Here is an 11,509-nt window from a genome sequence, read left to right on the forward strand (position 1 = left end):
CCTACAGGGACTTTCTTTCTACTCTCAAACTTACTGTGTCTCAGAAGCCAAGAGAAGGCTAGGAAAGGCAATTTCTGAATCCCTACAAGCCCAGTAGACTCCCAACAACTACAACTAGGGATGTGATTGTCAAAGAGACCACAGGGAAGGATGAAGCTACACAAGTTGAGTCTGACCCATGAGCCCAGACCTGGGCATTAGGGGGACATTAACCCATCCATGCCCATGTCCCTGGGGTGAGGACAAGGGACCCAGGTCAGATCTATTACTTTGCTTGGGCTATGGTAACAGAGTCACAGACTGGCAGCTTAAACAATGTGAACTTATGGTCTCAAGGTTCCTTATAGCCAGATGTCTGAGGTGGAGGCTGTGATTTAGATTGCTCAAGACCCTGGGCTCCATTTCTCATGCCACATATAGTGAAAGCAGTCTGAGATCAGAGGGTCACTGTTGTAGAAAATTTTAATCCCAATTTGGGGTTTCTATCCAGCCATTATTAGCATTAAAATACAAGCAGCATCAGGCCAACCTACAGGTCACAGGAATGATCCTTCCAAAGATATCCTTCTAAGCTTGCAAATGCCATCTATTCCCTGGTTTCTTGTATGACCATCCTTCCGGGTGTGTCCTGGTCTCTTCCTATAAGGAAGACACCAGCCATTTTGGCTAGGAATTTCTCTCATGCCCCCCAAAAGCCACATATTGAAGCCCTGGGGGTTGGGGCTTCAACACGAGAATTTTGAGAGAACACCACCCCTAAAACCACTGGGGATGAGGCTAATTCTGGAGGGTTTCCTCCTGAGCAGGGAGTGCTCCCTCGCAGGATCAGCCTCCTCCCAGGGTCTCAGGTCTCTCAGCTGGTGTACACAATCCAAGTCAGGAGAGAACTGGCCCTCGGTCCCTGATGGATCTCTCAGTCTTCATTGGCTAAGAAGACCCATGCTCCCCAGATGCCTCTTTTTCTCTGCGGTCAAGGTCCCAGCTGACCCCAAACACTCATTTGGTCCCACCATAAAGCCTTTAGCCGCTCCCCTCCTGGGGAGGCCACTCCCCTTGGCTAGCCATCCTGCATACCTCACTGTGTTTGAGGTGGTATTGTTTCACTTTCCTTCTGGGATCAAAGGTGTGAACAGAGTATGGGAAGCAGCGCTGTGAAGTCAGTTACTGATCAGTTTGGGGCTTGGGGTAAACTGCCTAACCTCCCTGAGCTACGAAGGCCTCATTAGGTGAATGGAACCTTCACCTCATAGGGCTGCTTTGAGGCATCACTGTGCATCTAGGAGGTTCTCAGGAGCTGTCCCTCTGGGATATCAGAGCGCACAGACCCAGAAGATCCCAGAGCAAGCACCTTGCTGGCCAAAGAGAAGGTCTGATGGCAGCTACACCCTGTCCTCATAGTAAGGACATTTCTCTCCAGCTGCCCCATGGGACTCCGTCTCCTCTTCTGACTTTGAGAGACCATCTAGATTGACTTTTAAAGCATTTTCTGGCTCCTAAGAACCTCTCTTGAAGCCTGTCCCTGGCTCATCCCCCAGGAACTCACCATGATGGGCTTCGATGTATTTCAAGAAGGGGCTCAGCTCTGAACTAGAAGAGCCCTCTGGCTGGCAGGAGTCTGGGGTACACACAGGGTGAAGGCTTCCCACAAGCTTAGCTCAGGGATAGATTCTACCTGGCCCCCCAGGGACTCATCCACAAATCCCTACTCATAGTTGCTTTGGGGATGTACTTTGAGCTATGCCCTAATCACCATGGCAGGGCCAGACTGCTGCTGAGGTGCACAGCCGGCCACCAGAGGCCTGAGTGAGAGTGCCACCCTTGCCGTCTAGGCGCTACAGTAGCTCTTATTCGCATGCTTCCATATGCCCCACCTCTGTGCTCTCAGAAGGGGAACATGGTTTGCGGAATGCAGGGGGGCTTTGCTGCCTCTGTCCATAGGAAAACCTTTCTCACATCTTTCTGAAGCCTCTGGGAGCCACACATTCCAGAGCCATCTCCCAGAGCTTCCTCCCCCATCCTCTCAGCATCACTGTGAGGCACTTCCCTCCCTCTAAAGGCTTCCCACAGTGCCGTGCAGCTGTCCACACAGCCTGCAGAGCCACCTGGAGGCACTTTCTACTGATCTCACCCTTCCAACCTGCCTTCCCAGGCCCTGGGCTGTGGGATCTGGCTAGGGGCTGGACAGGACTTCCTGCATGGCCAGAATGCTGTCTTGTCTGGAGAACCCATCAACTCCCTGTGTCTGGGTTTTAAGAGGGGGGCAGAGAGGGTAACTGAGAGCCCCTCAGGACTACAAAGGACATAGGGGAACCACGTGCCAGTGGGTTTGTGAGGAAGGACCAGGGGTTTGGGCTTCCTTAGGTTCTAGTGTGAGGAACCCAGCCAGGTGTGGAGCCGGTGCCCGCCCAGGCTGTACTTGAGACACACATTAGTGGATGGGGTGGCAACAGCCCAGCATTTTGGGAGATCCTGCCGTAGGCCTGCTGCATGGATGTTCTGTGTCTTTGTTGCGAGGCCCATGTAGGGTCAGCTCAGGCCTGGTGTGCTGTAGGTTATGGGGCAGACTATGACAGAAGGCCTGGTGAAGGCAGCTATGTCTCAGTGTTCAGGGGGGATGAGCAAGAAGGGAGTACTAGAGGAGGCTCAGACCACCCTGAGGGAACTTCTTACTCTCTGGGCTTGAGTCTAATTTGTGAGTTGCCTGGCAGCTGCGTGGGGGGCAGGTGTCTCAATTTTGGCACAATTGGGAGGAGGCTGCAGGACAGAGCTGTTCTCAGATTCCTCCTAGGGACTCAGAGGCTGAGCCAGGGCACCTTCTGACAGGTGCAAGGAGTCAGGCCATAGCTGTGTACAGAACCTGCGTTTCGGGGGCAATTAACTCCCCAACAGCCGAAACCTGGAGGAAGATGAACCAGCCTCTGCCCAGGCCTGCTCAGGCCCAGCCCAGCATCACCTAGGCAGCCCCACCCGCTTGCTGGAGCTCACAGGTGACTAGAAAGGGGGTGGCTTACAGGACTGGGTGACGCAGGGGGTTCATGAGGAAGAGGGTTGAGGCTGAGTGGAGATTCACTTTCTTGTGGAAAAGACAATCAAGCAACAAGTCCTGAAATAAAAAAACGGAGAAAAGCTGGCAGGCTCCCGCCTGCAAGCAGGGCAGTTAGGTTCTGTGAGACATGTCTAGAAGGCCTGAGAGTCAGGCCGCCAGGCAACAGGGATGTCCTGTCTTTATGTCTTCCCTCTGCATTTGCCAGCTTCCCCACATCAACAGCACCTACTGCTTGTAAGCCTTTGGCTAAGCCAGTCCTGCATGCTGCAGGCAGTACCTGTCGACAGACTTGGCTTGGGTGACAAGTGTAGGTGTGCAGGCTGGCCCACACAGTGCCTTTGCCTCCTGCACATCCTCTGAAGTATACAGGTGGCCCTGAGGCCAACTCCCTGAAGAGAACACTCAGCAGAATGGGGCCTTGTTGACAGGGTTATGGTTGACCCCTGCTCAACAGAACCTGTCCCAATGGGTACCCAACCATGGACCAGTCTCTCACTTCATCTCCTGTTTCTTCATCCTGGGAAGAAATTACCTAACAGAACAGAACAAAACAAAATAAAGTAAAACCCACAACACACACACACATACACACACACACACACACACAGAGAGAGAGAGAGAGAGAGAGAGAGAGAGAGAGAGAGAAACAAACCAGGCTAGTACTCTGTTACGTGGCCAGCATGAGGGAGACCCCACTGGAGTCCCTTTGGCATTGGGATCAGGTTCTGAGTTATGTTCCAACCTCCATGGCAGGGCCAGGCTGCTTGCTACTGGGGTAGGCAGCTGGACACATAGGCCCTGGACACAGGGGCCATAGCATTAGGCAAGAACAAAGATTCTGGGCTCTGCCAGACTGTCCTAGCTCTTCTCAGCTCCGCTGTCTTAGGACAGACAGATCTGACTGTGTGGTAAAAGAGAAGCTTTCAATGGCAGGACAGAAACAGCTGTCTAGGTAGAGAGCAGACACTTAGGTAAAGGAAGTGTTAATCAGACGAGACAATCAATAAACACTTAGGGAGTGCCAAATGTATACAGCATGTAAGAAGTTAGGGAGGCAGACAGGTGCCTGTCACCTGAGGAGACAAGCACCTCTGTGGGGAGGGTTGCCATCCAGAAGGCCTTCCCAAAGGCAGAGGACTATTTCCGGGGTTTTCCGAGGCTAGGCAACCCTCTGTGTGATGGGAAGCAGAGTTGGCCCTATCTGCCCTGGTGGTTTCTAATGTGGACGGATGAACCTGTAGGCAAGAGGGGCTGAACCCATCTCACAAAGCCTGAAGCTTCAATGATTTACTAAGCACATGAGCTCCCTGGTAGGGCAGGATCACAGCCACTGGGCCTATGTTCGCCCTTGGCTAAGGCCTCAGCAGAGCAAAGAGGAAGCCGGCGTGAGTTCTGGTGCAAGAGGAATGTTTGTGTAGACGACCCATGAGCTTGTGCAATGAATGGGCCCGGAAAGCTGGCTGCCCGCGGCTGCACGCAAGGGGCAGCTGCAGGTCATCAGGAGGAACCCGATGGATGGCCAGTGTGTCTCCACCAAGCCACAGTCAGGGTTTCTATCCTGCAGGCTGAACTGGGCAGGGGATTCTATCCCACAGGCTTGCCACTCTCAACTCTACACCTACCCTTGTTGTGGCTTCTGTGCCACCTGTGTGAGCCTGCGGAACAAGACCACACTCCTCACTACATATGTAGACTCTGTCTTCCCTGCCAAACAAGGCTGAGTCCTTGGTGTCTCTCAGAACAAAGCTGGAGGCTTGGCCCTTGGGTCAGAGCCAAACTCTGCTCTGAATGATGGTCTGTCTAAATCCTACTCTCAGAAGCCCCTGTGGGAACTGAAGCAGGGTGAGCACTGGAGCACCCTGGGTAGAGCAGGCAGGAAAGGTGTCAGGCAAGCCCCTGAGCTAGGCTGTGAAGGAAGAGCCGTAGTAGCCTAGCAAGCCTGGAGCAAGAGCAATCACTGAGCTCAGCATCTTCCCAGACTAGCAAGATAAGTCGTGAGGAGTTACCCCTGCCCTGTGCCTATGGGGGGGAGGGGGATGTCTGGATTGTGTTGACCATGGAGTAACAGCAATAATAAACAGAAGATGTTTTGTGGGACCCCTGCCCATCCTTCACAGAGGTTCCACAAGGCAGGTAGGTGCCCAAGTGCCAATTGCCTCCAGGAGTAACAGTGTCCTGAGGGACAACCATGAAAGTTCAGGGGAGGGAAGGGGAAGGGGCAGTTGATTATTATGGTGTCCCTGATTAAACACAGAACAGAGCCATGGCTCCACCCTGGCCACCACTATCAGAGCCTATGTGCATGACCTCAGCAAGCCAGGCTGGCATGGGGAGGAGCGTGAGTTCCCCCTGTCCTCCGGGCAGCATTATCTGGGGCTGCCTTGCCCTGCCAGAGATAATTGTTTATAGCTGGAGCAGATGCTGGGAACTTGTCACAGGGCCAAGGAGGGAGATCTCACAGACATGGTCAGGGTCTGTGGCTCCAGGCCAGGGAATGTCAGAGGTCTATAGGGACTGATTCAGCCATAGTGGCTCTTTGAGGGAAATCGAGGCCAGGAAAAGGGAGGTGACATACCCTGGTCTTGCGGGTATATTTGTGTGGATTACACTGGGTCCTCCTCCTCTCATCCTGTGGCCACACCACTGCAGGCCCTGATAGTTGCTCTCTGTAAAGGGGGAAATGGGATGGAGGGACAGCCAGCCAGTTTCTAAGAGCTTGCCTGCAGTGTTCCTGGCCATACTCCTCCACCAGGGTCCTGGCTCTGAAATCTCTTCACAGGTCAGACATGATTCACGACTGGAGACCAGGAGAGAGACACTTGCTTACCCCAACATTACCAAAGGGACACTGGCGAAGGCTTCCCAGGAGCAGACGAGGATTTGTCTCCCTATGTGGGGGGTGTCAGAGAAACTGGGGCTCTCTGGGATTCCACAGAGCCCCTCTTCCCACACCAGAGCCTTTCAGTCACCCCCACCTGCCTCGGTCCCACCCAGTGCCCGCAGCCAGCCTTCTTGCTTCTCTTGCAACATCATAAGAAGGCTGTGGCGGAAACCCTCGTCACTTTCAGGCCCCAACCTGCTGCCTGCCTCGGGCTCCCAGGCTCCTCTCCCACGGGGGAGGGGGTATCAGCCCAGAGACCCTGTGGAGACATGTCCCTGGGTTGCAGATCCCTGAGAGAGTGGTGGGCACTGCATGCCTCAGCTGCCTGGGAAAGAATGTTCTGTGCCCAGACCCCAAATAACCAGGGCCCTCAGAATAACCACGGGGTCCTGCTGCCTCGGTCCTCTGCCCGAAGACCCCATCAGATACCTGGACATGGTACTTCTCAGCCTGTGTGTGAGCAGAAGAGCACACGAGAGTCTCCCCTCTTCCAGGTCCCCATTTGCACCCTACACCTTTGGGTAGTAGAGTCCTATTTCTCAGCGACCCTGGATGCCTAGGGGAGCTGTGAGTTTTGCCTAGGCATGTCTGGAAATCGAGAAGTCTCTTTGGAGTATTGACTGAGCTAGAGAGAAAGGCAGTTTGGGGTAGACTCACAGGTGGGGGGCCTGGGGCCTACATGTAGCCAAGACCCAAGAGCCCCTTGGTTGCTTGCTTCTCCTGGTTGATGGCAGGTGGGTGGTGCCCTCATGGCCTAGGCTTCCTGTTCACAGCACAGGATGCTGCAGGGGGTTGTGTGTGGGGTGGGCAGTGACAGGGCTTTCCTTCCTCTGGGCAGATGAAGTAGAGGTAGTAAGTTGGGGACAAACAAGGAAGGTAATCTCCCTGCAGGGGCACTGCTAGAGGTGAGAGAAAGAGTCCTTGGTGTAAGGAACTGACCTTAGGCAGAAGTTCCTGGAGGTAGCAATCTCCGCTCTGTGCCAAGGCAATTCTAGATGTACCTAGCAAGGCTCTCCAGTGCCATTATGCAAACTGTACACTGCTCACAGGACTTAGCACTACAGCAGCCAGGCTTACCCCAAGGCCTCTTTCAACGGTGCACATTGGAACTTAAACCACTACCTACCTACAACTCTTCTGCAGCTCCTTGGTCTCCTCTCTCCTTGGTCTCTTTCTTGCACCATCAGTGTTTGGTCATGGTGCAGACTCTGTCTGACCTCTCTGTAGCACTCACTGTTCTGGGCTTTGCTGTGGCTAGTAGGGGGGCAGAATACGGCCTTTTTGGGGCTTCTGCCTTCAGTGTCCAGGATACAGACCTATGGAAGCTTGGTGGCAGTGGGTAAAGGTTCAGAACAGAGACGGTGAACAAAGAAGGGTAACAAACAACCTAGGGTGGGCCCTGGTCAGGGCCAGGCACAGTCTTGGGTGTCAAGTGACAATCCACAATACCTGCCCCTTCCTGCCTTTTAGGGCATCCAGCCTGGACCTTCATGGCTAAAGCTCCCTTCCTTATGCTCCTCCCTAGCCTCTGCTTCTCAGGATGCATCTTTTCAGCCACAGCCTGATTCTGTGGTCCAGTGCTTGGCTAACACTTCCAAGAGCCTGACCCTGTGGTCCAGTGAGAGGCTACCTCTTCCAAGAGCCTGACTCTGTGGTCCAGGGTGTGGCTACCTCTTGCAAAAGCCTGACTCTGTGGTCCAGGGCTTGACTACCTCTTCCAAGAGCCTTCCTAGGGCTCCCTGCTCTTGACTCAACTCCTTCATGTCCTGGGACCTGTACAGGCTCTGAACCCACATCAGGGTACAAAGGCTACATGTCCTGGGCAAACTACTTGTTAATGGCATGGTCAGTGCCTGAAGAGCACTACGTAGCTCCTCCAGTGGTAAGTTACTTACTGATGATACCTCTCAGGGCAGCTGCACATGCCCGGGCAATACTCGTTGCAGCTAGATGCTAGAGATGGATCTCCAGAGGCTCCTAGAGCTTGTTCCCACCCCAGGGAGCCCTCTCACTGCCTCTCAGTGATCGAGTGGCCTCTAAAGGACCAGAGATCACACAATGACCCTAGAGACCAGGTATCAGTGTGCCAAACCCTGAGTGTCCCCAGTGCAGTGGCTCTTCTCCTCCATCCCTGAGCAGTCACAGTGGCCCCAGAGGATTCTAGACTCAGCTTTCCATCCTCACACTAGGGAATAGTAGCCTCGGGGGTACCTAGACTGCATAACTCTGATTTCTATAACTCTGGCCAGGCCCCTGTGGCCTTTACTGACCATGTGGTCAAAGTTCCCAGTTCTGTCTACCTCCTGGCAGAAGCTGAGCACCAGCTGTGTACTGTACAATACCAATGTGGGCAGAGCTAGTGGGGTGGATACGGCTGCAGCCTGGCCAACTTGGGAGTGTAGAGGAAGGGTCCCTCACCAGCTCCAGTGGTGCCCTAGACAACCATCCAGGGAGCAGCTGGGGCTGGACAACTTCTTCGTGGCTTCCTGAGGGACACTTGCTGGGGCTCACACCTGGCCACCTGCCACTCTTCCCTCCTCTGCTCAGCATGTTCTCACGCTCGGAGCTGGCACAGAGACCAGGCCACGCTGAGACTTGTTGTCCTGGTCTTGAGAAGGTAGGCGAGGCTCTCCTCTGAGCCTGGGGGCAGGAGCTGTGGCAAGTCTGGACACGGCAGGAATAGAGAAGTTGTAACACGGGCCAAACAGCTCTAGGAGGCCCCTGAGAAACACACCTTTCAGCCCCCAGGCCAGCTAGGGCATAAGCTCCGGTCTGTCCTCCCCAAAGCTAGTCTAGAGACCCGGATCAGGGTCCTGGCCCTCTCTGGGTCTATTCCCACCTCTTGAAGCTGGGGTGATAAGTTGGTTGGGACATATATATGGAGCCTTGCTCAGTTACATACTTTATCTCTACCACAGACAGTGGCACCATCATTGCAGGCCCTAGTGAGACTCCTTGGAGAGAAACACGATCATGGGAATGGCCACCTGGACGCACAGATCTTGTCTCCATACCAGGTGGTCATCTCTTTAGGACAGAAAACCAGGAGTCTTAATGTCCTATCACTAGCAGACTGGGGAATGGTGGTTGTGGTTTCTGCGTCTCTAATCTTATCTAACATTGGACTCAGTCCCTGGATATGTCTATCCACACTGGTGGATCTCCTTGACCCCATGGAACCAAGAACTGTCTTGCTGCCTGTCCATGGGTCTTTGCCTCCTATGTGTATGTACCTGCCCTCTGAAAGCTAGCTGCACTCCTCTGGTAACAGACCTGAGGGGAGTGAAAATTCTGAGGCCAGGCCAGGCCAGGGCCTGTAGTTATAAGGACATCCTCCTCTCTGGGAGTCCCCAGGCTAACAGAAGTCCCTCCAGGAACAAATAACATCCCTGCACATCCCTGATCTATCAGAGCTGCCCCAGCAGAGAGCCCTTGGATAGATTCTGTCCTAGTTGTCACCTGTCCTTACTCTGTTATCATTTTGGGAAACTGAGGTCCAAGGAAGCCCAGGCCCACACTCAACCTCAGGAACTACTACTTCCCTTGGGGCAAGTAACTTGGTCTTTTAGCTTTGGGGATCAGACCTCCCAAACGCTCCATCTTCAGATCCTTGCTAGGGCAGGAGGATGATGGATCCCTGAGCAGGTGTTTTCCCGCAGGAGCCTCCTGTGAGTGGCAGTGGCAGCACCTAGGAGAGTAAGACACAGGCCTTCCTAGAAGGCAGCCCCCAATACTTCCCACTCACTGGCACCTTCCCAGGCAAGCGTGGGAATGTGGCTGGCAGGAACAGGCCTCTCCCCCGGGAATCAGCACCTGGGTGCTGGCCAAGAACACTCTGATCTGAAGAGGAAGCACAGTTCAGTTGCCCAACATGACCCAAGACCACTGGAAAGTGAGGAAGCCTTGGGTAGATGCACACTGTCCAAGACCACTGGGAAATGAAGAAGCCTTGGGTGGATATACACTGTCCAGGCTCAGGCCCAGACTGAGCCCCAATCCAAGCCTTGTGATGATTCTCCAGTCCTGCTATAGTCAGAGCCTGGATCCCAATCATAGTGTGAGCCCTGATCCTAGCCACAGATGGAGGCTTTGCACAGGCATAGACTGCCCTAGCCATGAGTACTCCTCCCAGGTACAGACTGACTAAGGCGATTCATGTACTGGGTCTTGATTCTATCTGCCTAACAATTTTTGACCCCAGCCACAGACAAATCCATTATATTGGGTACAAGTTTGTCTTTGATCCTCATCACAGCCTTGAGCCCCTCAATAACAGTCCAAGGTGAGCTCTGATTCTAGCCCAAGCTGAGCCCTAATCAAATCCGTAGACCAGTCTCTGATCCTAGCTACAAACTGAGTCATGGTCCTAGCCATAAACTGAGTCTGATCCCAGCCACACACTAACATAGCACTGACTAAACCTTGATCCCAGCCACACACTAAGCTCTAACAAAGCACAGAATGAGAGACTGACCAGGACCTCAACCTGAGCATGGCTCCCGACTTTAAACAGACTAATCTGGACTCCAAACAGTGCTTTCTCTTTGCAAGTCTCCCGCTCTAGCTGTGCCTGTCTCAGCCCTATGACCCCTCATCTCCTAGATTGCAGCCACTGTGGGTTAGTTGCCTTAGCAGAGGTGGACAGTGGAACACAGAAGGTCACAGCTTGTCCTCACTGGGCTCTGAACCTTCCCTGAGTGTTGTGTTCATTTTCAAAGTAAATTAGGGCAGCTAGTATAGGGTATAGTATAGGGTATAGTATAGCTAGTATAGGGCAGAGCCTGGGCTATAGACTGCAGAAAGGCTGAGGAGGAGGAAGAGGTGGTGGAGATTGGCACTGGGCTACCAGCTCTTCTGAGTACTTGCTGTATCCTGACCTTTCCAAGCTAGCTCCAAGGAGTAAAGAGTATGCACTGGGCTTTGCCCAGGCTAGTCCCTCTGTGCTTAAGTATATACAGCTCTGGATGGTATGCTGAGTTCTGACCGGGTCAGTTACATGCTGGAGACAGACCTCAGTTTAACAGGTCCAGACATGTGAGGCAGGGTGCCTGGGTGGGATGCTCTTCAAATTGTTGAGGCCAGTAGAAATAGAGACAGCAGAGGGCAGGGACATCATAGGGACTCAGCCAACAGGCAGCACCATCACCCCCGCCCCCCATGCCTGTCCAGCCTCCCACGCTTGCCCAAGTCCCATGCTAGCAGTCTTGTACTTAGCGAGGAAGCTGCTGTCAGAGATGAGTTACTCCTCTAATCTCTGCACCTTATCTGCCTCCTATTTGCCCCTTATCTCCCTCCTGTTTGCCCAGTGAAAGTTTAAACACAGGGCCTGGAGGTCAAGGGGAGTGGGGAGGGACAGCTGATGTTTGCCCAGCTACTCTCAGCCATGTTATAAATAGCCTGGAGCTTCTTGGCTGTGGGTGGTTGCAGGGTCCCCCACAGGCACCGCCTAGCACTTGGGCACCAGATGCCAGGTGGCAAGCCTGAGGTATTGACATTCCCCAGCTCTGTTTAGCTTCGATAGAGGCCCTGACAACAGTTAGGCTGGAAGAGCCTTTTCTCATAGAAAAGCCCCCTGCTCCCTT

At 53.6% G+C, this 11,509-nt stretch overlaps 1 long non-coding RNA gene across 1 annotated transcript; it reads right to left on the bottom strand.

The window, feature by feature from the left end:
• Positions 1 to 1,856: 1,856 nt before the first annotated feature.
• Gm36171 lies at positions 1,857 to 9,611 on the bottom strand. The gene is made up of 3 exons (XR_374174.1): positions 9,512 to 9,611; positions 8,346 to 8,591; positions 1,857 to 3,103 (listed from the first exon to the last, which is right to left on the bottom strand). It is a non-coding gene; the product is annotated as a predicted gene, 36171 (long non-coding RNA).
• Between the last annotated feature and the right edge of the window lie 1,898 nt (positions 9,612 to 11,509).

The sequence above is a fragment of the Mus musculus genome, chromosome 2 (genome assembly GCF_000001635.26).
Source record: "Mus musculus strain C57BL/6J chromosome 2, GRCm38.p6 C57BL/6J".
Taxonomy (NCBI): domain Eukaryota; kingdom Metazoa; phylum Chordata; class Mammalia; order Rodentia; family Muridae; genus Mus; species Mus musculus.